We start from the raw sequence: 26,327 nt of genomic DNA on the forward strand, positions 1-26,327 counted from the left end.
CGGGGCCTCCAAAACATGACATACATGGCAAGACTGAAAGACCTGTCACTGTACTCAGTATCATGCAGACTGCTGAGAGGTGACCTATGCCTAGCCTACAGAGCAGTCTCAGACCCTGCCCAACAGGAAATGCTGGACATCAGCAAATCAAATGTGACAAAAATAAATTGCTTCAGGGTTCATATAGACAATGGTAAAAAAAAAGGGGATTGATGATGATGATATAGGACTAGAAATGACAAACTGTATTTAATTCCTGTCAAAAATAGATTTTTGTCTATTGCTGCATGAGCTTTAGGTGAGAGAAGATGACTATTTAAAAAATACTTGTGAAAGTTCTGTATTAGTTATATATTTAGTATGTCGGTGGTGGTGCTGCGGTAGCGTTGCCACCTCACAGTAAGATGTTTTCTGGTTCGATTCTCAGCCAGACCGTCTTCTGTGTGGAGACAAGTGTGAATGGGCGTACCTTTGTTGAAGGTTGTGCATCAGGGCTGGTAACTCGGCATGTAAAAATCTACTGCCAATCATTAGCGGACCGGAGTTCCGCTGTGGTTACCCCTAACTGGGAAAAGCCGAAAGACACAACAACAACAAGTGAAAAAGAAAGAAGGTTTGAGAATTACCCACAGATATTTCTTTTCACTGACATTGGGAATTATATTTAATATCTTATTGCTATATACTTTACTTTCTTTATTGCTAGTGAATTTGTACTTAATTTCTCAAGACTGTTACATTTATAGTGATTATTTCTCTCTTAGACTTCACTGAAAATGGGATTTCTAAAATGGGCATTTGCAGATAATACATGAATGAATAAATGAATGAATGTGGCAATATAGTCTGATAAGGCAATAAGGTATGATAATTTGGAGTGACAAAATATATAAGAAAACAAATTTGGAGAAAAGGGAGGTGGTGTTGCCAACATTATAATTAGTAGCAGGACATTGTCTAGAATAATATAGTTAGTAATACAGACCATATTTTTGAGAAGACATAGGGAAAAAACATTCCAAATGATATCATTTCAAAAATTAAAGACTGTCATATGTATTTCTTCTAATAAGGGAGAAGGAATATGTGCTGCCAGGGTAAGAGGATGGATTCTGATGAGATAACTGGAAAATGTCTGCAAAGAAAGAGTTTTAAGTAACCTACAAATAGATCATCTGACTGACATGATGAAAGTAACATTGGGTTTCATGAACACCTGGGATTAAAGATAACAAGGACAGACTGGAAAAAACATATTGTTATGGATTTTGGTAAATGTACAGAGAGAGAGAGACTGAGAGAGCTCAGGTTATATAGTTTGATTTTAATTTCAGCTCAGTGTATGTCACCAAGTAAACACATAAAGTCTCCCTTGATGATCTTATAAGACCATATATGGAAAGAATAGTTCAAGCATAGTAATGATTAGTGCAACATCTACAATAAAATGTCAACAGGAAGCTTTTTGTTCCCACTTGCAAAATGTATGTTTGTTATTAAATGTTAGTTGATATTAAAAAATTAGCATGATCGTTGACAAAAGAGGAACAATATAGATGTCTATCATATTTGATGAAAGATATAGTGCTACTTCTGATGGGAAACCTCAGCGTAATTGGCAATTGCACAGGTTATGTAGTCATCATGTCACTTACTTATCAACATATCCAATCTCTGTTCATTGTCAATAAATACAGGCTCCGAGTGAAAAACAGAACTCAGACTTTTGTGAACATCGAAAGCCACCATGAATCGTTTGGCATTTGCTCTCATTCTCCTTGTTGTAGTAGCAGGAGTTATTGGTAAGAAATACATTACTTATAACCAGTAAATATTTCATGAATTAAAGTGCCATTTGAAAAATGAAAGGGTTTTACGAGGTTTAAAATGGACATGATTTATTAACTATTATAAAGTTTGCAGTTCACTTCTTTTAAAAAAATCACAGAAACTCAGTAATTTTGTATGAACAATAGGTTTCTAGTAGGAATAATTTACATTGTTATTGCAGGAGCTGGACAAATAGCATGAACAGTTGGTTAATTGTTTCATTTTGTACTTAAACTGCTGCGGAGATAAAATTTTACACACCTATTAGTATTCAGATGGATAGGGTTTACTATCAAATGATTGAAAGTCAAAAGATCTAACGTTCATTTGAGCAACCCATATGATCAACACATGAATATTAATTGGTTTCTTTTGTCGACAGACAATGCATGCAAATTACCTGTTGACATAATGTTGAAAACTGGGCAAGGATATACCCTTGTCAGCACTATAGTGCGATCTCAGAGTTGTAATATATAAGTAGCAGGGGGTGTGGGGGGTGCAGGAGAACTTGCCCCCCCCCTGCAAAATCAATAGTATTAGCGCTGCGGGTATTTTTCGACCATTTAAACTTTGACATTTTTTCAGTCTTTTGGACATTCGGAGTAATGACTTTCAATGTTATGACTGTCGACCATATGAATTTCAGTCTTTTGATAGTAAACCGATGGATAGTTGTATTTTTCTTCCTTTTTTAATGCATGACATGTTTTATTAGACTACATAAATTTGTGGTACCTTTGCTTAACAAAAATGTTCTTTTTCTGCACATGTGCTACACATCCATCCTCCCTACACACATTACATTTAATCAGCTCATCGCATATGAATCTGCCTGATCTATGATGTTGTTCAGTATGCATAATTTCTTATTCTCTTGCTATTTCATTCAAATAAAAAAATATATATGTCTAAGAAACTAAATGTCTAATATAAGAACAAGTTCAAAGAGATGACAGAGTAAATCAATTTCATTTTTTCCATTTGAAACAGACACATTTTTTTTTTTTTTTGCTTTGAGTTAATACAAAATCATATGAGTATCCGATTCCTGAAATCATTTTTTTTTCTTTTGAGACATGATTAATTATATCACAGCATACATGATTATTATTACAAAAATACCTGGAGATGGTCCCTAAGAAATTAAACCTATAATGCTACCAGAAGAAAATATATTGATAAAAGAGCTGAGTTTCACTTATAGCAAACAAAGTAAATGTGTGAGTAAAGACAATCCAGACTAAATAGGAACAACAGATAAAAAACCAACAGCCTTTATCTCCAACCAGTACTGTAAAACTATACTTACTTTGTATGTATATCTTGAATAATAAAACAATTGCTTATTATCTAATTTCTTCTGTATAAAATTGGATTTCACTGTGGAGCTTTTCTCCCCAGGTCTCCGGTGAAAATGGGCCACTCAGCTCAGATGGACTAACCCAGTCAACAAATGTAAAATAAATAATAAATAAATAAATAGTAGTAGTAGTAGTAGTAGTAGTAAATAAATGTAAAAGTATCCATATGTTGATTCTTATGCTTCAAAAATTACACCAAAAGCTGACTTTTCAATGCTTAATAAATTAGAAAAGCAAAAAAGCTCTAAAGGTAAGAATTAAAATATGATCTGCTTTTGTCTTTTAATATTTTGTATTGCACTTGATATATTGTTTGCTATAAATGTATAATCCTCTTCCTGATAAAATTATTTTGTTTGAATGTAATCTTGATTCTGTATTTTGCTGAGCAACAGATTATAGTAAAACATGATTGCATTTATATAGTATTATTATTACAAAAATACCTGGAGGTGGTCCCTAATTAATTAAACCTATAATGCTACCAGAAAAAAAAATATTGATAAAAGAGTTGAGATTCACTTATAGCAAACAAACTAAATGTGTGAGTAAAGACAACCCAGACTAAACAGGAACAACAGATAAAAAGAACATGTTCACCACAAATGACGTATAGACATTTAATATTAAATGTTAGTACTTTCATGCTCACAGGTACTTCTTCAATCAAACAATATAAGTATAGAGCTATCTTAAATAGCAATCATATAATTACAATTAATAAAGTAAACCATGTTATATTAAAATAGGTCTTAAAGAAACAGACTCATTCAAACCCGGTGTAACCAAAGCTCCTAATCTAACAATCCATTCTATTCAGCTTTCTTCAGTTGCACTCAAAACTTTACCATAACACATAGACACATTGGTCACTTGTAAAAACAAAATCTAAAAACATGATTAGCACTAGCAGATTTCACATGTTTGGCTAAAATATTTGTTATTTTAATTTTCTTAATATCGTATGCATGTTAGCCGATCCTTTCCTTTAAAGTTATATTTGTCTTTTCAGCACAGAAGCAGTGACAAGTTTGGCAGTTAGCCAGGTAAAGGAAATTTACTGTGTTACATCTATATGACCTCCTAGTTACACCATGTAAGAAGGTTGATGTTTTAATTTAAAAACACAAAAATTACAATTTTAACAAGGGAAGACACCAGTATTCTTTGATCTAACATTTGATGAAATATATTCATTTTTATTGTGTAGCCATCCCTTCAAAGATTACGAATTCCTAAATGCAAAGGCTGTTGTATAACCTACAACTGACCTAATGAGCTCTTCAGCTATTAACATCATCCAGTTGCACCATATTATATTGCTAATATAGCTAATGTTTCTGGAATACATTAAAGTTACTCTTAAGGGTGTATTTGTTAGTCAGATTATCATATTTTGCTGTAAATACATTTTCTGCAATAAAAAGGGCTGCTGAGGAATTCATTAATCCCATCACTTCAATTGCAGTTGATTCAACACTATTTTTATTATCTAATCCTTTAGATATAGAAATATCTAAAATGTATTTGAGACTTAGAATATTCAATAGAAAATCCTAAAAAATAGTAGTTTCAGTTAAATATTGTATATAACCTAGAAACTGTTCAACCTCCCCAATCAAACAAAAAAGATCTAATCAACAAACTGCATATAGCATTTAAAAAAGGAAATAAATTAATTACTACTGAAAACATATGTTTTTCCATTTGTAATAATACCATGATAGCATGACTAGATGCACAGGAAGTGCCCATGGCAACACTTGTTTTTTTTGTAAAACTTACTGATTTTTAAATGCAAAAATGTTATTTTCTAGAATCATCTCCAATAAAAACCAAGCAGATTGATTCTAGCTGTCTTTCCATTAGTGTACATGGTGAGATACTGTCTAATATACTATATCCCTCGTTCATTAGGAGCCGCTGTAAATGGAGATTTCAAATGTAAAGTGACAAAATAATCCATAGAAGTATTATTTTGTTGATAGCAAGTGTATAAAGTATTTATATATAACATGTTTTGTATTAGTTATCAGATCTGAATCTAAATTTAAATAGGGTTAACATTTCTTTTCTATGAATATGGATAAAGGTTCAAAAATGCAATGCAAGCCACCTCCGATTGGTTTGATTGGTGGGGTAGTAAGACACATGTATTTTAGGTAAATCATACAACAAACATATAACAGGATTCTTAGTACAGATATCTTCAAACAAATAATTTTTTATCAAAGTACTCATATGCAAATCATATAGCTGACTCTTCACTTTTAACAACTAAAGTATTAACTTCAAATGTCATAATAATTTCATTAGTACTGGTATTGTTTAGTGAAAGCTATCATTTGGAGATAAAGGTTGTGATCTAAAACAACTAAAGCCCCACTTGTTTCTGCCTTCATAATTTCAATATTTTTATTAAATCAAAGCTCTGAAATGGCTGAATATTCAGCATAAGTTATGTTATGGCACTTATCTTTAGGTTTCTAAAAAAAAATAAATCGTAACATTACTTGTAATTATGAAGTTAATATTTTAGGTGATTTCATGTTTATATTTGTCTAAAGAAGCACCTGTGAGCATGAAAGTTCTAACATTTTAAATCAAGCTTTTCTATTTTAGTTGTGGTGGGCATGTCCTTTTTTATCTTTTGGCTTTCACTTATATTCTATTAATATAGCTAAATGCACTTATTTTTAATCATTGCTAATCACTTAAGAGTTTCTGAAGCACCTGCAATGCATCACATGTTCTTGAGGCAGACAATTTAAACAAAGCATTACTGTTCCATAGCTTTTTAATCTGGTCACTGATTGGAAAAAAATATAAAAATAAGAAATTAGAGAAGGTATGAAAAAACTCATGTAAAGTCAAATTTCCATGTTATGATAACAGTATTTTTTTAGCAGAAGACATGGCACCATTACTAAATAAAGTGATAAGTAAAGCATTAATTAGCAAATTATTATTTGCATTCAGGTAGGAAGCATAGATTATTTCTTTATATAGCTTACTAATTTTTAATTCCACTAAAGGGAGTTGTTAAATTTACCTGTATAGTTATTTTTTTATGGATGTGGGCTCATGAAAACAAAAGGTAAAATTATTGTAGAACACATTGATACTATAATGAGAAAACTTATTTGGGTCATTGAGAATACTGTCCCTTCTGCTATCATATAAAATGACATTATATTACAACTTTGATTGATAAAGTCAAGGAAAGATGATTTATGTATAAATTTGGGTAATACTGTATGTATTCCATATGCATAACTAGCCTGTAACCATATTCCATGTAACTAAGTAAAAATAGAAAAAAAAAACACTGTGGGATTCATAAACAATCAAACATGCTTTGTACAAAGCCTACACAATGTTCACACATTAGAGCGATGAGCAGCAGTGATAAACCCATATGCATGCTGCTCAACATGCTAACACAAATACAAGCGCATTTTTATGGCCAGGAAAATGTGTTGAGTAGCACAAGCAAACACAATAAATAAACAAGCATGCCTATGGGCAAACCTGTTAAGTGTGGTCTCGCAGAAAATACAAAAAGCTACATAGGACAAATAATCCAAGCTGTACCAAACAGTGAAAGTGTACTGAGCGTAATGTGTACATAATTCAAACATATGAATACAGAAATAAGCTAGACGGTAGGGGAAATAGCAAGGACAAGTACAATGGATGGGTTACAAGATGGAGAAAGTGTACTGAGGAGAATGTGCACAGAAATAAAAGAGCTGTATACAGAAATACGTAAGAAGGGAGGGTAAATGTTCAAATTATAGAAAGATAATTCATGTGAAGGTGCTTATGTCACAAAGACCATTTGTAATAAGAACATTTTGCAACATGTATGTCATCATAATTAATGGTGGTCACACTTCATGAGCAAATACAGGTAAATAAAAGCAGACATGATATTATAGGTCGTGACAGTTGCACAAAAATTAACATTGTAATAGTAGGGATTACATGACCTATGAATGTCATGAACATGTTGAGCTGAGTTGAGATGACAGTTGCAAGAACAGTACATACATTACGGGATAGTTGCAAAGGGTACATTTCATCAATATAACATGTTGGAAAATAGGAATGGCTTAGAAGCTACAATCTCCTATTGCAAGAATTAAACCCATCTCATCAATGTTACACTGATGTATATTAACTGCATAAACCACAGAAGTAGGCCTAACACATGTATGAGGGTGATCACCCTTGAAAAGAGTTATGCACTTCAATATTCTAACAGTTATGTATCCCTTATGTAGGTGCGCGCGTGTGTGTGTGTGTGTGTGTGTTTGTGTGTGTGTGTGTATGTGTGTGTGTGTGTGTGTGTGTGTGTGTGTGTGGTGTTACAAATGTGGGTGCAGAGTATGACATACATAATACCTTTGTGTAAGGCACTCCTGTCTGACACAGTTACTGTGAAGACAGAAAAGAACAGATGCAAATACCATGCTATGATGTGATATATTCCCCAGACTTGTGTATTGTCAGCATGTGCTACAGGGGATAGATACTGGTATTGTCACAAACAAATTAAATTAATGTGTAATGTAAAAAGGAATCCCTGATAATGAATATCATAGCAACATATCAGAATGATGGCAATTAAATGAGTATGCTCATATATATATATATATATATATATATATATATATATATATATATATATATATACAACTGTGATCAGTCCTATATCAATGTTCACTGGTCAAGGAAAGTTTCTCTGCATGTTTGTATGCATAACAGACAAGAACTGGAGCACACTCATGCACACCACAGTACTCAATGCATGTGGCACAATAGCATTATCACTATGACATTGCAGAACAAATGTCTGCTACCATGAAATTCAAAGCTACATTGACATGTGTTGGTGCAATATATTAAGGCATAAGACTGATGTGATGTAATGGTTGTTGTGTGGCACACAGAATGAATCCCTATGCTAGAATTGAACATCAAGCCACACAACTCCTCCAACTAACAATATGGCTATTAATCACATGTGCCACAGTGGAGCTATTACTACAGTTGATGAACTCCACCCATGTGAAGTCATTTAATTAGCTGTACTTTATTTGATCACAATTCTTATCTGACAAAATGGATGGAGGAGGCCTCTGCCACTATAAACATACACAAGTATAATTGTGGGGATGTCTTTCCTGAAGAACAGTTGAGGGCACAAATACAGTTACTCAATGTGGTTTGGAACACTTGCCTAAGCATTGAGGAAATCAACACCATAGTGGGATCAATAAACATGCCATGGTATAAGTGCATCCCCATTTGTTTTATGTGTGGTTCTGTGAAAACATTACATCATGTGTATGAATCAAGGAATATGTGTCCCTATAATTACTAAGAAAGAATCTTGCTGTATGTCAAACAACATTGATTGATGTTAGATATACCTGAATGCAAGAAAAAAGAAACTTCCTCCTGGAAAACGAACAACCACGTACCACCAATAAGTGCACCAGCCTCTCTTCTTAAAAAATAGAATTTAATCATGGTGGCAATTATTTTTAGATGCCACGAACCCACCTGGACTCAATGATTATATTTTGTGTAAAACAATTTTAGAGAATTGTTAATCTCATCACTAGGTCTGGTTTTCCATTTTGATAATGTTCAACACTGCTTACATAGTCAGTACATTCCCTGGGATTGTATAGAGGGAGAGCATAGGTTCAGATTGGGTAGGTTTATCAGGACCTGTCTCTATTAGCTTCTTTCAATGTTTTTTACTGAATATCATTTCACCAAGAGTTGGTATAGATATATATATATATATATATATATATATATATATATATATATATATATATATATATTTTAAGATGACATGAAGTTTTTGGAAGGATATGCATTTTTTCATCTGTATGCATTTTTTTAACAGTATGCATTTTTATATTTTTATAGTTCCTTCTATTTTATATGGTTATAGATAACATGCATGTATAACATGTATTTCTATGCTAAAACATTCTTTTTTTAGTTTTTCACTAGTATTTATATATGTATAGTCCTTGTTGGGCATATAATGTGTAGACATACATATCTATACATACAGTTTAGTTTGACCTTGATATACACTGATTATGTGTTTTTTTTTTCTATATCGTAACAGCCAGTTTGTATGTAAATATTGCAGGTTAGCAATATGTTGCAATGCTTGAGGTTCTTGTACACGTCTTTGTACATATGCCTTTAAAAGCTTGAATGAGTGAAATTTGGTGCCAAAATTCAAATAAAGGCAGAGTGTTTTCAGTGTTATAGTGTTCTGAGGAAGCCCACAAAGTAGTGGGTGAAAGCGCTTAATGTTACACTTGTTTTACTTCGGAGTCAACTCTCCAATTGTATGACTATGTGTTTGGATTAAATTCTATTTTTTAAGAAGAGAGGCTGGTGCACATATTGGTGGTACGTAATTAATGTTAGATATATGCAAACACACCTGTAGCCTGCTGCTGTAATGGTAAACAGCAATTATGCACAATGTGGTTATAATCTTGTATTGGGACACATGCCATACTTAGGCAACAACATACATTACATTGTCTCATGTCCACAGTCTTGAGGAGATGTCTCATTACAACTGTCATGGGATAAGAATCTATTCAAATGACATCAGTCTTCAATACAGCCTTTACAAAGGAAATGTACACTCTTATAACATGAAACAACATCTACACATGAACAAAGCACATGTGAGCGACAATACTGTTAGCAACATGTACACTGACTGTAAGCAGGGACATCAGGATTTGAACTGTATAGCAAACCATAGCTAATCATAGGCTAAAGAAGGCTTGCTGAAAAGCAAGACTGACTACAGATTTATTTGATAACTGTGGCACTGCACATTTAAATGGATGACATTACCATTGTGTATTACCTTCATATTCCCACTAAAAAGTGGTCACACAGCACAAATACTCTGTATAGATATATGTAATTTATGGATTTGCAGCCTGTTCTGGACAGTAAGAGGAAGACACATACACTCACAGATGATAGTCATTACTGTATTCAAACTCACTACCTATTTACTGAAGCAATCTACACATAAGTGTATCACATGAGCATGCTACAGGAGAAGTTGGACTGCATGTGAACCACAATTCATCTTGGAAAGGATGATGTCAGCTGTGTCATGCAAAGGAGATGTGTATGCAAAATGACTTCAACAGTGTCTGGCAGTTTAATTTTTCAAGTCTTTTTGGGCCACATTCCTAAATCAAGGTATCATTAAAGTGCATGAGATTAGATTGTTTCAATATTTGATGTTAGCCAAAAGTGCTCTTTGCAGCACCTGCAAAGTGCCAAGAACTGACTCCTTCTGCAATTCATATGGAGTTACATGTATTTGTAGCATAACTAAATACAACTGTAAATTCTTTTTTTGTGGGACCCATTGTTCCTACTACTATTGGAACTGTCTGTGTATCCTTCTTTCAGATAACCTGTTTCTGCTTGCATATCCTGGTATTTTATGACCTTGTATCTAACGGTATGTAAGACATTGTAATAATTGGGGTGTAGCAATTTCAATGCTCAGTACTAATTTTATCTTCTTTTCATGGACTACTATATCTAGTTTTCTCACATCTATTTTGGAGCTGTTAGTAATGGGTGGTCCATCTGACAAACTTCATAATTTTCTATAATGCTTTTTCACTTATGTTTCCAATCCTTCTTTGCTATTTCAATATTGTAATGTTTGCATAATCCTTAGTGCAACATTCTTGCCACATTATTATGCCTTTCAGCATACAGGCCCTCTGCCATTAATATAGCACACCCAGCAACAAAGTGTGCAACTGTTTCCAATTCTGTTTTACAAAACCTGTACTTGTCTGTTTCTCTAACATGTTCAATGGACTTTGTAAACCAATGTGTATGTACTCCACTGTCCTAGGCTATCAATATTAATATTTTGTCTTTTGGTTTAAATTCACCTCTCCTTAACCATTCCTGCATCAGATCCTGATTGACATGAGGTTGTTCCAGGAATTTTCTGTACTTGCAATTATATTTCTGCCTTTTCCACATTTCTTGCCATCTCATCTGACCCTTCACCTTATATTCTTCCTTTTGTTTTTTGGCACATTCAGCTGCCTGATTTTTATCTACTTCTGGTTTGATTTCCATTCATGCTTAACACCAATATGTTCTGTTAAACTAAGCAGGGAAGGCATCTTAGACTTGCTTTCCTCATGTTTTAATACTTTCACTATATTTGGGTCTTTTGAGATCAGCAGATATATCTATATCTACAGTCCTACAATTGCAGATCTATCCATGTAGTCAATTTTGAGGAGCCCCATACCTTCTTCAGAATGGCAATCTATATAATCTTGTTGTCCACCAATTTTTATAAATCATTTGATAAGCATGATCTTGTTTTCCTGTACAAATTGTCCAATACCCTTTGAGGTCAGTCAATCACTTCAAAATTGTAAGTCAGAACAGTAAGAGCAATTGGTTTATAGCTTGGACTTTGTTCCTAGATGTCAGGGCTATGCTCAGTATTAATTATAGTCTCCTAAAATATTTCTTACTTGTTTGCATTTGTTCATGTTTTATTGTCAATCCTTTATCAATTCCCAAATATGTATACACTCCCTCCTGCTCATCAAGTTCCTTTACATCATATGTCTGCCCCAGAATTTTTCTTGGTGCTGCAGCTTTCCTGCTTTAAATGTTGCTTCTGTACATTTATTAAGACCCAAATTAATTTCTTATATCATCTGAGAAAGTTTTGACCAGCTGCAGTTGTACTTTCAGCTCCTCATCAGATAAACTATATAGTTTTAAATCATACCAAAAAAAAGACGATGAGAAGCCTTTACACTTTTTTCTTTGCTGAGAGCCAAATTATGATCTACTCTGTTAAGTAGATAGCTTAATGGGTTATGGGCAAGACAAAAGAACAGCAGTGACAAAGACTCACCCTGGAATACCCCCCCCCCTTTGAATTTTTATCCCTGGGATAATAATTTATCCTTTATTATGGCTCAGCTGCAGAGTGGTTTGCCACTGTTTCATGGTCACTGTAATGTAATTGGTCAATGTAGGGTGCATTTCATACATCTGTAAGCGAGTCTTGTATGCGCTCCTTTAGCCATGAAAGTGGGATGCTGTCAAATGCTTTTTTGTAGTCTATCCATGCCATACTTAGATTCTTCCTCTTTTTACAGTTATCCATTATGATTTTATTTAATAAAAAAATTATCCTTTGTTCCATAAGACTTTCTTGTATTACCCTTTTGTTCTATTGCCATGATTGAGTTTTCTTCTAAATTACTATAAACTGCATTGGCATACGTTCTAGTAATGTAGTTTATACATCGTTGGAAGGCAAGTTATTGGTCTATAGTTTTTAAGATAGCTTGTTGTTAATTAGGGTGGTGTCTGTTCTGGATGTGCATATACATAGTTCTTACTTAGGGCTAAATCTTCATATAAAGTTATTAATTCTTTTGTCCAGAAATTAGATATTGCATCTGGGCCTGTGGTTTGCCATTTAGGACCTTTTTTCTTAATTTTGTTTCATTTTCTCTATCTGTTACTTCATCTCATTTCATATGTACATTTGAACTTCTTACTGTTTATTTTACTTCTTCCATCTATTCAGTATCTTTGTTATGTTTTATAGGATCTTTATAGATATTTCTGCAAAATGTGTCTACTACTTCTTTTTTGGTGGAACTTCTGTTTCTTTTACCTTGTTCCCCAATTTTCTATAAAACTTTTTTAGTCATCAATGAATTGCTTATTTTGTACTTTTCCTTTATATTTATCTACATATCTTCTAAGCTTTTCTACCTATGCTGATATTTTTAGTTTATTATTTGCAATAGTGTACCACAGATCCTGGTCTGTTCTGATACCGCACCTTGATTTAATCAGGTCTATCTTTATAAGTATTTTTGTTGATCTGTTCCTTCTTCTATACTCTTCTAGTAGTAAAAATTCTTAATTGCTTTATAGTTTTTTTTTTTTTTTGTATTTGATACTTCCATGATGACATTTGATTTCTTCCCTTCCTTTCCCTTACTGCCCTGTGCTTTTGTGGTAAGACTTTACCTGTTATTAATTTAGCTGCACAGTAATATATCCTATTTAATTATTTTATATCTTATGAGTTTCTGTGAATAGTCTTGATCACTGGGTTCCTTTGTTCTGTAATCTGTTTCTTTCATTGATCTTAATATGGTGATCCATCTCTATTAGATCAAGCAACTCTTCCCTTTGGTAATTTTCTTTTAAGCTAAGGGCACATTCTTTGTTCTCCGTTTCCTGTGAGCATTCTACAGAAAGTTCTTGAGCCTCTTCCTGTGCTGCATTCTCTTCAGCTTCATCCTGTGTCTTCCATTGACCTTTCATATGGGAACCCACTGGCCTATCATCCCACAACACTGACTGCATCAGCGTTGCCATCATTTCCTGCTCTTTCTCTTGCTGTGCAACTCCAACTGAACTTTTGCACTGGTTTCCTATTGAAGGCTCCAACATAACTTCATAAGGCAACTGATTAGATGCTTCCCATTCCACCTATGTTACCTTAATTTGGGAACTCGTTATTCTATCATGCTGTGATGTTACCAGAGTTGGATTTTTAACCAAATCCTTCACTTCACAGGTAACCCATAATTTCAATTTCTATTTCTTTCACTTCTCCATCATTACTCCTCTTTTCTATTTTCCCCTTTTGTTTTCTTATTTATTTATTTTTTTTGTATTGCAAAATTGTCCATATCTGGATGCCTTTGTCTGTGTTTCTCTTCAAATACCTTTGGTGCTGCTTTTTTTTTTTTTTGCTTTCGCCTTTGCATAAATATTGCACTGCATTAAATCTCTTTTTCTTTCCCATGTCCATATTTCTTCTGCAGATGTCTCCCACTCTTCCTGTTTCTCCTTACTTTAGGGACTCATTGTTCCAACACTGTGACATAACATATGTTAGACTTTCTGCACTAAATCCTTTACTTTGCAGGTATTCCATAGCTTGCGGCTTCTATTTGTTTAACTTCTACTTTACTAATCTTCTGCTCTACTTCCCCCTTTGTGATCTTATTTTTTGTATTGTGAAATTTTCCATGTCTGAGTGCTTTTTTTGTATTTCTCTTCAGATGCCTTTGGAACTATTCTTTTTCTATTGATTAGTTTAGCTTTCTCTTTTGTATAAATAATGCACCATATCAGGTCTCTTTGTCATTCCTATGTTCATATTTATGTTTTATACAATTCGAAAAAATCTTTAGAGTTTGTTCTTTATATTTTTGCACTTCCTTGGTCACTTATTTTTCGAAACAATGATGTTTTACTTCATGGTGTGCTGTCTCTGAATAAACCAGTGTGCTGTACCTCGTTGGACATTCTGTGCTGAATTCTTAAAGTTTTGGTATTCTTCTACAGTACTTGCTTTCATTTTTTTGTGATTTATGTTTTTCATGAATCTATTATATTAATGACTGCAAATTTACATTTGAAGCTTTTGACAGTTTTTCTTGTACAGGTATTTTCTTTCCTCTAATTTCTCTCTTAATCTTTTTGTGTATCTTCTATCAGGAGTGTCTGAGCTTCTCGAATAATAGTACCAATACTTCATTTCTTTCTTATCCTCACTAGTCGACTCTGTCATCTTTTTGGCCTATCAGTTTTTGTATTTTTTGTGGGCTACTACTTCCTGGTACAATGGGGGGGGGGTATCCTCCCTCTTAGCCTATCCTAATCCCACTATAGGAATGTTTCCATGTCTTTAGGTTCATAGATTTATAGAAGATTAACAGGATAACAGCTTAAGGGCTCTTACAAGCCTAGCCAATGTAACCCTATTTTATCCAATATATGGCTCCTAGGGACAAGAAGATGGCATGGATTTGTGCCTGTGCATTGAGTATCCTACAGATTGCTCCTGTCCATAAGGGACATAGGCACCACACCAGGTGTGAATTTGTGATTCCCCATCCATTGATTTAAACTGCATTTGAAGAGAGCCAGGGAAGGGCTCTGCTTTATGTGAATATGAAGCCTGTTTCAAAGAAGGGGCAGTCTCTGAAACACATATCCGTTTCTCCAGCATGTTTTGTTTGAGTCGTTGACTAGGTTTAGATCACCAGATCTGGAGACCCTTGTGCTCTTTGACTTGTGGATGTGTATCCATGATCCAGCTGGCTATCCATCTGCTGATGTGGGGATTTATGCCCAGTTTTGTGAATTTATTTATAATACCCAAGTGAGGAATTTTCTCAAATGCCTTGGCCAGGTTGAGGTAGGCTGTATGTTCTGTTTTACTGTTATCCATGGCCTTAGTGACTTTCTCAAAAAAAAATCCACCATTGACACAGCTAAATTGGGTTGGGTCTAGTGTTTGGAGGTCTCCTATGTCATTATTTATCATGTCCAATGTAGGATTCTATACTGTTGTTTTTTTCCAGTCCACAACCAAGTGAACATACAAGAATATCTCACTTTTTTATCCTGAGACTTACATATCCAGCTGTGTTTTTTATTTTTTATTTTTTTGCCTATCTCTGTCCATGACATATGCTATATAAAATACAGTTTATATATTAGTGTCTTTTTGGTGAGATTTTGTAAAAACAGGGTCCATCTCATGAAGGTACCCACCATGACTTGAGGATGAATTAATTTCTAGCAATGCTGCTCTGCTTTGCTTGCTGATTTTATCATCTCTCCATTTGGATCCATCATAGCAACAAACATGAATTTTCACAAAACCTTCAAGATAAAAAAAAAAAATCTTTGACAAAGACTTCTCCGCCTATGTGGAATTGTAAATGTTGTTAATGCTAAGAGGTGTAGGCACTCCTGCATCCATTTACATTCACACACACATTCAGGAGAGTCTCACCGCTGTACTCAAACTCCATACCTATCAGCTGACATAATCTACATGCAAGTGTGTTATACACACTCACTACAGGAGTGGTCTGACTTTAACTGTGTGAGAGTGCATTATTGAAATGATGACCACATCAGTGTTGTAGACAATATGGTTTGTGGACACAGTGAAAATGAAATGTGAGATTGATCTGATGATGTAAATGTTTTTCACAAGTGGGAGTCAAAGGAGCACACACACAAATTGACTGTTGTATATATAGAATCCCCCACCAACCTAGTTATGCAGTCAAGAGGACACAGCACTAGAATTAGAGCTACCATAGTAGCCTGCCTGCTATAGTGTGAGACTGTGCTTTAAAAGGATGATGTTGAAAGTAGGATCTGACAATAATGTGGACTCATCTTGCAGTGTAAAATTAACTGCAGGCTCCTATTTTATTGAGGCCAGCAGTACCTCAGGTCATACTTACACAACTCCATACACACAAGATGGCTGTTGTAAGATCAGAATCCCCTACCTATTTAGCTATATAATCTAGAGGAAAAAGTATGTAACATATGCACCAATGCAGAAGTCTGATTTCTATAGTATGATACTACACTATATAGAGATTGGACATCAGCATTGTAATACAGAGAAGATGATATTGTGAGAACAGTCGGACACTAAAGTGGACTCACTCTGCAGTGTAAAATTAACTCTAGGCTACTACTTTACTGAGGCTAGCAGTAGGTCAGGTCATATTTGCACAACTCCATACACACACATACACACACATAAGTTGATACTGTGAGATCAGAATCCCCTACCTATGCCACCTAGAGAACGCAGTATGTAATGCTGCCTAGTACCACTACAGACATCTGACTTTAAGTGTGTGAGATTGTAATTTATAGAGGATGACATCATCATTCTGTTGCAGAGATGATGTTGGGACAAGTGTCTAAAACTGAAATGGATTCACCCTGCAGTGCAACATTAACTCCCAGCTACTACTTGATTGAGACTAGCAGTAGTTAAAGTCATATTTACACACACACACACACACACACACACACACACACACACACACACACACACACACACACACAGACACGCACATACACCCACACGCGCGCGCACGCACACACACACAAAATCACATATATATAAAAGTTTACTGTTATGAGATTAGAACCCCCTCCCAATCAAGTCAAGAGGGCTCAGCTTTTAACACTATCACTGCCCTTGAAGTCTGATTTTGTTTACTGTAACAGTGCAGTATAGATAGGATTAGCTACTCATTTTGTGTCAGAGATCGCAAGATCTTGTAATGTTGAAGGTTTTGTGTAAATTCATGTTTGGTGTTATGGCAGAGTAAGTGATCAATAATACTGACATATGTTTGACTTATCAGCTATGTTGTCATTAATGTATATTTAAGAAATGAGCATGACATGTACTTGTGTTGTGTAAATGAGACACACACTTTTATGAAACACAGAATGGGCAATGAAGGATTCATGGATCATCAGGTTATGTTGACGGCATGTAAACCTTAATGAATGGTACTGATATTAGCAATGGTATGTGCTCATGCATGGGCAATGAGGACTGTCAATACCAAACAATATTTAATGTTCCACTGCAGGAGGGATAAAGAAAGAATTATGTTCACCAAGGCTTATGTGGTTGAATATCATTGTAAGAGTAAGTGTCAGTGCTGCAGTGCAGATTCAACTGTCCAGAATGAAGTGGTCAGTTAACTGCACACTTCACTGCATTTCATATGAGTACATCGAGTAATTTCCATGTAATGAAGTAATATAATGCAGTAGAAATACTTATTTTTGTTCAAAATAACTTCATCAAGTGCAGTGTTGAGAAATGTATTTGTGCGGATGTTGGCAAAGTGTTAGCACATGCATGATTATACTTAGATTTGTTGAACTCAAACTGTGAAATACCAGCGTCTAGTGGTGTTCAGTTCTCCATGCCAACCTTTGTATAAATAAGAATCAGAGAGGAAATGTTGTGATTCCAATTACATTTAAAACAGATCTGTTTTACCTTAATGTGTTGTATACATATGCTCTGCATGTTATATTATACCTTTCCATGCTAGGGCCAAAGCTTTATTCAAAAGTGAAGCACTGGTCTTGCCTTCCCCCTTTTGAAACATTAGGCTGTGAGCAAACAGAGTTCTCTACTGAAGGAAAAGTTGAAAAACTTTAATTTGGTTTGACTTCTACAGCACAAACATGCTTAGCGGTTATGAGAGTCCATCAGCACTCAGGGCAGTACTTAGTGTAGAAATTCCACCTGTCAATCTACCATTCTCTGTAGTACAAAATGTAAATTCACTGGGATGAATGAAAAATCAGAGTTCAACTCCAGTAAAATTAAGGTTTACATACCATCACTTAACAAAGGGTGTCAGAATGTGATTATTCTAATTACTTTTTATCATGACTTTAAGAATACTTAGGAGTGACTATTATAAATATGTTGCCTGGCCAAATTGCATCAGTGATAACTACATAAATAATATAAGTACTGCATATGAGACATGTTTCATGGGAAATCACAAGTTAATAGGGTGCACAATGTGGTATAAGGCAAAATCTCCCCATATTTTGCAGTAGCAAATTTAGCATCGCATACTACAATTGCTCATTGTCAGACCTTGTGCAAATGCTGAGGACTACAACTGATAAAACAGAAGGGGCTTAGACAGAGACAGGAAAGACACTTATGAAAACAGGCAGTAAGAGTTTCACCTAATGCTGGATTTGAACTATTGTTATTGTTAAAACAGAAGATGTAGGTATTATTCTGCAGCAATGTAATGGCAGTCTGAAAATACCATAACATGGCACTTACATCCATCAAGCTAATGGATAGTCAACAGTACAAAGACTGAGACAGAAGGGGTGATGATAGAGACAGACATACAGATGCATATTAAAGAGTGGTGTCATGGGTCATGGATGCAGATTTTTATGTGTATCCTCAGTATGCATCTGTTATGCTCTGTATTAGTAACTTATGGCTTTGGGGATCAAAAAGCTATAGGACAGGGAAAACCTGATGAAGACAGGAGTAGAATAAGGGTGGTTTACTTAAGCTTACTTATGGTCATGTATGCATTGTGCAATGCTTAACTTGATTAAAAAATAAGATATGAGTCATGAAACATGTCATATAAGTACAACATCACAGAAAGAAATAATGTGACATACATCTGGCTAACAATCCACAGCAGATGTTGCACTTGACTTCATCCAACAGACAAAGAACTGTTATAGTAACTGTTGCCAGTGATTTCTTTTGTCTGATTTTACTTTGTATTCAAATAGTACACCATGTTTAAGCACCTTATGACTGTACTTCTGTGGGTGATGGCAACAGATGACCTGATTTTGCCTTAGGACATGAACAGCCATTCACCATCACTCAGACCTTATGCATGATACCAATGTCTGTATAAATGCTGAGATAAAACAAGTGAAGGATTTCTTATGGGTCAGTCCTGGCCATGTTTGTTGTGTGTGATTCTATTTTTCACCAGATTAAACATGTGAAAAAGGGGCTGACAAAAAGTGGAGAAATAGTGGGCAAGCAGAGGGGAGAACTCAGGAGAAAGAATAGAGGAATTTGCATGAAGGTAGTGGGAAAGAACCATAGCTATCCACTTCTTCCCAACATAAATGTAGAAGTTTAGACAGAATTTGCTGAATTTAGACTTTCACCACACCAAAGGCAGCTGGCAAGAGCAACACCATATTATAAAGCCAATTGTAGCAAATCAGATGTGTCAAGAAGACAGATAGATGAAGTGGGGAGCTACATACGGGTTGTTATTTTTTGTGGTACTAGTGCCCGTTTTTTACTTATTTTGACTTTCAAAGAGACAGGAGTGTTGGGAAAGGGGCTTAGGAATGTGACCGATGGGTAGGAAAAATTAGGTGAGGAAGCATGCACAGACATACAGGACACACAAGATAGACACAAAATATTCAGAACCACCATGATTGGGGATAAGTAGGGAACATCAGAAGCATACCCACATCAAATATGAGAACAGCGAGAATCTAGTTCTCATCCTCAGAACTGTCATTACTGTCTCCTGTCTCAGGTTTGACATGGCATTGTCTTGGCAATGTGATGAAGCACCTTTTCTACATGACCAATGTGGGCACTGAGGCCTTTTTCCATTATACCATCGACCAGCCCTGTCAGCTCTTGGAGGGTGAAAAAAATCACCACCTCCACTATTACTACTCTGTAAGGGTACCAGTGCACCAGCTGCCAGGCAGAGCTACCTGATGCAGATGGGTCAAGTAGGGCAGGAATTGTGAAGGCAGTACTGACAGCCTGAGACCTTGAAGTTCTGGGTATCAGTGCTGCAACCTATGAAAATAAGCTGGTCCAATCCGCAGTGGACAGGCTAGCACTCTGTGCTGCATATCAGTTTTTATAAGCAGAAATGTATGAAAACAGAATATTTTAAGGCATGCAAAATACCCCCCCCCCCAAAAAAAAAGTTAAATGAGAGAAGGTGTGGGATGAGACAAAAAACAGACAGAATTATATCCATAGCATATTACATGACTATATAAATTCAGAAAATAAGCAGTTATGATTATCCAGTCTATACACCTTTGCCACATTCAGGCATGATGGGAAAGTCTGCACTGCCAAGATATCATAAATACAAGTATTTACTTAAGTATTACCATACTGCATAAAGTTGCAATAATTATTAGGCTTACAGTAAAACCTGATGCATATGTACCCTTTGCCTTTCTGGGGTGAGATCATGTCTCTTGGTGTGCCTGCCTGTTCAGTACAATGTTTTCAGCAGCTGTACAACAGAACAGAAGAGAAGAAGAGACATAAAGACATACTGAATAACAGTGTCGGCTATGTCCTACATTCCATATCATTTAATACTGATGGGGTAGTATACTTATTTAGCTGAGGGATGTCAGCAGTTCTGATCTCATCCTCACATCAGCAAATGAGGTCCCTCTTGTACTGTTTCAGATTACTATAGTGGTGATGATTGTCCTCTCCAGTTTGTGGGATGCCAGTTGGACTGAAGATAACTTTGGCTAATCTGCTTCAAGCCTCAGTTTTATACTGATACACAGTACTGTCCCCCTGCAGCATCCTATGGCTGTAGTGCTTCACAAGGAGTGGCACAAAAATCCTGGGCTCCTCAACACTCCACCATTGTGCTGTAAATTCAGCACCATCATCTCCTGCACCAGCCATGCCAGCAGAAGTCAAGTAGCAACTGTATGTCTGAACTGGTGGCAAATGCCAGTCTAGTGTTTAACATCTAGTGAACAAACATGCACAACCATGACAACTGCATTTGTGTGATGGAAATCGCAAAGAGGCATTTGCAAAGAGGAAGGTATTTTATCAAACAGTAATGAAAGTGTAAGCATGGCAGTGCAATTTGCCATGCTTGATACTCATCCTATTCAGTTTTTCAGATGGTCAACACTGGCAGGCTTAATGGCTTGGATTGTTATCCTTGGTGTTCTGGAGATTAAATATGATGATTTAGCTCATAAACTGGAATTGCAGACTATAAAAGTTAGTTGACTAATGTGGGAATCAAACCTAAAGAAGAAATAATGCATAAAGTTTCAGACAAGGTGATTATTTTTCATTGCTAGAGAATAAATCTTTTTCAGCCATGTTTATTATAGATAAACTGCATTCAGTATGAAAGGAGATATACTTTAGACAGGCCTGTATAACTGAGACTTTAGGAAGTCCAGTGAAATCCATTCCCATGGAAGAGAGAGCTTTACTGTTTGCAAATGTATGTCAGCTGGATAGACTTTCATGAGCTGATTAATACATGTTGGGCTATGGGGTTCCGGCATGTAGATCGCGAGACAAATGCCCGCGAGCTACATCGCCGAAACCAGAAGGCCGCAGCACCGCTAAACCGTAGAGCGGTGCTGCCGAAAGGTAGATACGATGCGGAAAGCTATGGCGGTGGGAAAACACACAAAAGCAGATGGCCCCTAAAGCAAACACGCAGGCTGTCAACACATAGCGTACACGGCCGGCAAACACACGCTGATCGGGGCGATAAACGGCACAACGGTAGTGCTACAAAACTGATGCAAAAGCAGATAATAAACAAGTACTTACTGTCACAGCCCCAGTTGTCCATGCAAAGACAGCAAACAGTCCCCGAGAAGCAGGAAGTAAATCCCCATCACACAGAGTAATGCACAGCACACTTTACCCTGAGAAATGCTGCATAGAATAGCAGGTCATGTGTCAGGCTAAACCCTTAAAGGTACAGACAAAGCAGTGTCAGAGTCAATAGTCCACACACACTAAAACCTACGGAAACACCTGTTTGTGTACAAGTAGTAAGCATGTCACAGCAGGGGGTCTGTAGTACAGGACAAACCCAAATAACAGGCATGCCTGCAACAAACAGTACCTATCCTGCTAGAGCCCCTGAGTGCAGTGTTACGTGTGAACATGCCAACCTGGTAAAGCATGACATACTAACCCAGTTGCAGGAGACATAGTAGCTGTAACCCATCTCCCACTCCATATTAGTGTAAGACATGCAGGTTTTGCTAAACATGTCAAGTTGTCCCTGTAACAGGAGTATAGACAAGTATGCAGTCCCATGTAGGAAGACAATGGTGCAAGACAGAGGTTACCTCCCTATGTAACATCTGCCACTTAAACAGAAACCAGGCCCTATCCCGTGACTGGCTAGCAGCAACAACTGGGACTTAAAGGGGGCTGGCGCAGTACACACAGAACCTGTGCTGCAATTAGGCATCGTGGACTCCAAACAGAGTACAAGCATATGGCAACCCCAGGGATGTGTTAACTGCAGACATTGAAACCATAGTGAAGAGGCAGTCAGAGATGGTTGGAGTGCACATAGCTGTACAGGGCCACTGTGACAGACAGCGTTAATACACACAGTATAAGACAAGGAGGTGTAAACCGAGTGACCTACTGTCTGGAAGGGACTTGCTCCAAGTTCAGTAGTATATCCCATACCAAGCTCCACCAGCTGTGATGGATTCTGAGAGACCGTCTACAAGTGCTGCTACCATGCTGGAATGTATGTATCTGTATAGCCCCGGTCTGATTGGCAACCGATACAGCACAGTGCCCAGCCAACGTGGCAAACCCATGCTGGTGGTGGAGGGGTACCTCTACCATTTGGAACGTGAGACACCACCAAAACGGTACTGGGCATGTAGTGAGCGGAGGGTAAAGGCATGCAGAGGACGTGCCATTACTGTTCGCCAGGAAGAGGGTGAGGAATTGCTGAAATCACTGCCACACCAGCACGGCCCGGATGCAACAATGGCACAAGTGGCCACACTGCGAGCAGAACTGCGGCAGAGGGCGGTAACTGGTAATGAATTGCCAAGCTTGGTAATGCAGAGTCTGCTAGGTGCAGCAGATGACAACGTACTGCAGGAGATGCCTTGTCGTGCAACCCTTCGAAGAAGCATGACCAGGGTACGGCAGCAGGCACGGGCATCCATGGCTTCACCTCCAGCAACTCTTGCAGATGTTGATGCCAGCCAGTATCCACTCCATAGTGGCAGCTTCATCCTTCGTAGAAGGTCGGTTATGGATGGTACTGCTTCCTTGGTAGTACTTACTACAACACAGAACCTGACTGACCTGTGCAGGTCCGACATCATTCTTGGTGATGGCACTTTTCCCACACGGGCTGATATATGTCGCCAGCTATATACATTACATGGCTGTATTGGCACCCCCACCTCAATGAGGATCGTACCCCTGGTGTACTGTCTCATGACACAGAAGTCAGAGTCTGCATACACCACTTTGTGGGAGGTGCTGAGGGGTATGGCTGCTGAACAGGGGTGCACTTTGTCACCACAGTATATTATGACTGATTTTGAGAAGGCAGCAATTTGTGCCAGCCAGAAAGCATTCCCTAGGAGCATTCTGAAGGGATGCCTATTCCATTTTGCACAGATCATTTGGTGCCAGATCCAGCATCACCACCTTGTCGCCCTCTATGGCATGGACACTGCTTTCTCCATTGCCATCCACAAGCTAATAGCGTTGGCATTCCTACCTTTGGATGATGTTGTCCCTGCATTTCTGGACATTGTGGCTTCCTTACCGGAATGTGCTCAGCCGATTGGCATATTTCTAGACCATCATTATGTCCGAGGCCGACCACGCAAGTATGCATCCCGCTGTTCAGTACAGACACGGATGCCATCGTCATACCCTATGCGGTTTTGGAATGTGTCTGATGTCTCTGACATGGACTTCCCACGTACTAACAACCAGGTGGAGGCATGGCATCGTCGGCTGAAGGTATTACTGGGTCACCCTACTGTACAGCTAGCTGACCTTCTGTGTGTTCTGCAGCAGGAGCAGAACTTGACGGATACCTGACGTGAATCTCTTCTGAGGGGGATGCCTGTAACACCGCGTAGGAAGGCTATTGCAGTAAGGGAGCGTCGCCTAAAGCACATCTTACAACATAAGTGTGACTACACTAATGTGCAGGATTTCCTCCGTGCTGTGGCACATTTCTACAAATTATGATACTGTCTGGGTTTCGTATGCACCAAGCACAACACACATCACATTGCATATTCAATTAATAAAGGCTTTGCCCATAGCACACGGGTTCCATGGTACCACTTCCCTGCCCACGTGGCATGCTATCCCAGCAAGATTTTCCACTAACAGTTGCACATGGTGGCTTCTAAAGGGGTGCACAGTGTATCACTGTGGTGGTTTGTATGTGCCTGCTGTGGTTAGGGTGTAGGGGTTCCCTCAATTTTGACAGGGAATTGTCCACAGTCCTTTGTCACTGCAGTTAAATTGTCATCCTGCCATGTGTCCACATCCAGCTGTCTCACAGGTGGGTGTCGCACCGCCTAGGTGCCTGAATCCTGGGCTGGGCTATGATACATACACTTCACTACACATGCTGTCCTAAGCACAGAGTTGGGCTATGTAAGGAGAGATGATTTTCACTGTCTGTCCCTCATAAATATGCAAGCACAGTTTTCATTAATTATCATAATTATCCAACTTAAATAATTACACACACACACACACACACACACACACACACACACACACACACACACACACACACACACACACACACATTCAACTTTGTTTCATAACTAAATTATTAATGAGATATGCTACTTAGAAAAAATATTTATCAAAGCATTAATGGCACATGTATTGCAATAAATGTACTTATAATATCCATTTGTATGCAGTATCACCTTCCTAATCGAAGTGTCATTAGAAATTGCATTCTGACACTCTTTATAAAGATAAGTGTTATTTGGATTTACTATCCTGTATCACCTGTGTTCTATCTCTAAAGTCAGTGCACTTACACCTTGTGCCACAGAAACAGTAACACAAGTAGATGTTCTCCAGTCAGTAATGGCTAGAGCGCTGATTTCCACGCATTGCTGCTAAGCCTATTTTCACTACAATAGGCTGCCCAAATAAAAATGTTCACTTTTTTCCTTAAGCAGATAACCTTGATTGCATAATGCTTAGCAGTGAGCAGGTGCACAAGGCAAGAAACTGGAAAAAAGTGTATGAAGTTCAAATGAAAGTAAGTCTTAAATCTGAAGTAATAATTTCTACATTCCCTTCATACAGTATGGATTTGAACCCCAGAGCAACTCCATTAACGGGTCAAAGTTACTGCATATATCACTTCTGCCACAGAAACAGGTATACAGCATGTGCATATCACTAACTCATTAGTAGTACTGCACAATTGTGACAAAACTGTCTGCACTAATAAAGATTACAGAAATTATATTGTTCATTCTGTCCTTCAAATGCGAGGCCTGTTTGCATTCTGCTAAGCAGTGCTGAAATTACACAGGCAAAAAACATACATAACAATTTGTATTCCCCACAACACAACACAAGTTGCATTTTTACATCTGCTGCAAACATTCCATGCAGCATGTGGGTTCAAGCCAAATGCAGACCCTGCATCTTCCTTACTGTTTCTTTAAAACCATTTCATTTAGCGCATGTGCTACAGTGACACTTAGATGCAAAGTAGAACTTCTTCTCTTACTGACATTCAGAGTGCTGTAGTGAGGGGCACCTGTGCCACTCTAAAATGTGCTACCAATAGCATGGCAAATTAAATTTCTCAGTTTGTACTTTGGTCAGTGGACTCTCATTCACTGTTT

The 26,327-nt window shown here is 37.1% G+C and overlaps 1 long non-coding RNA gene across 1 annotated transcript in view; it reads left to right on the forward strand.

Annotated features, from left to right (window-relative positions):
• Positions 1-1,712: 1,712 nt before the first annotated feature.
• LOC122802046 overlaps positions 1,713-26,327 on the forward strand; it is a 65,767-nt gene continuing 41,152 nt past the window's right edge. Inside the window, exon 1 of the long non-coding RNA XR_006364857.1 lies at positions 1,713-1,802. This is a non-coding gene — a long non-coding RNA (uncharacterized LOC122802046). The remainder of the gene's footprint in view (positions 1,803-26,327) is intronic.

The sequence above is a fragment of the Protopterus annectens genome, chromosome 5.part0 (assembly GCF_019279795.1).
Source record: "Protopterus annectens isolate FY-2018-M chromosome 5.part0, PAN1.0, whole genome shotgun sequence".
Classification (NCBI taxonomy): Eukaryota; Metazoa; Chordata; order Ceratodontiformes; family Protopteridae; genus Protopterus; species Protopterus annectens.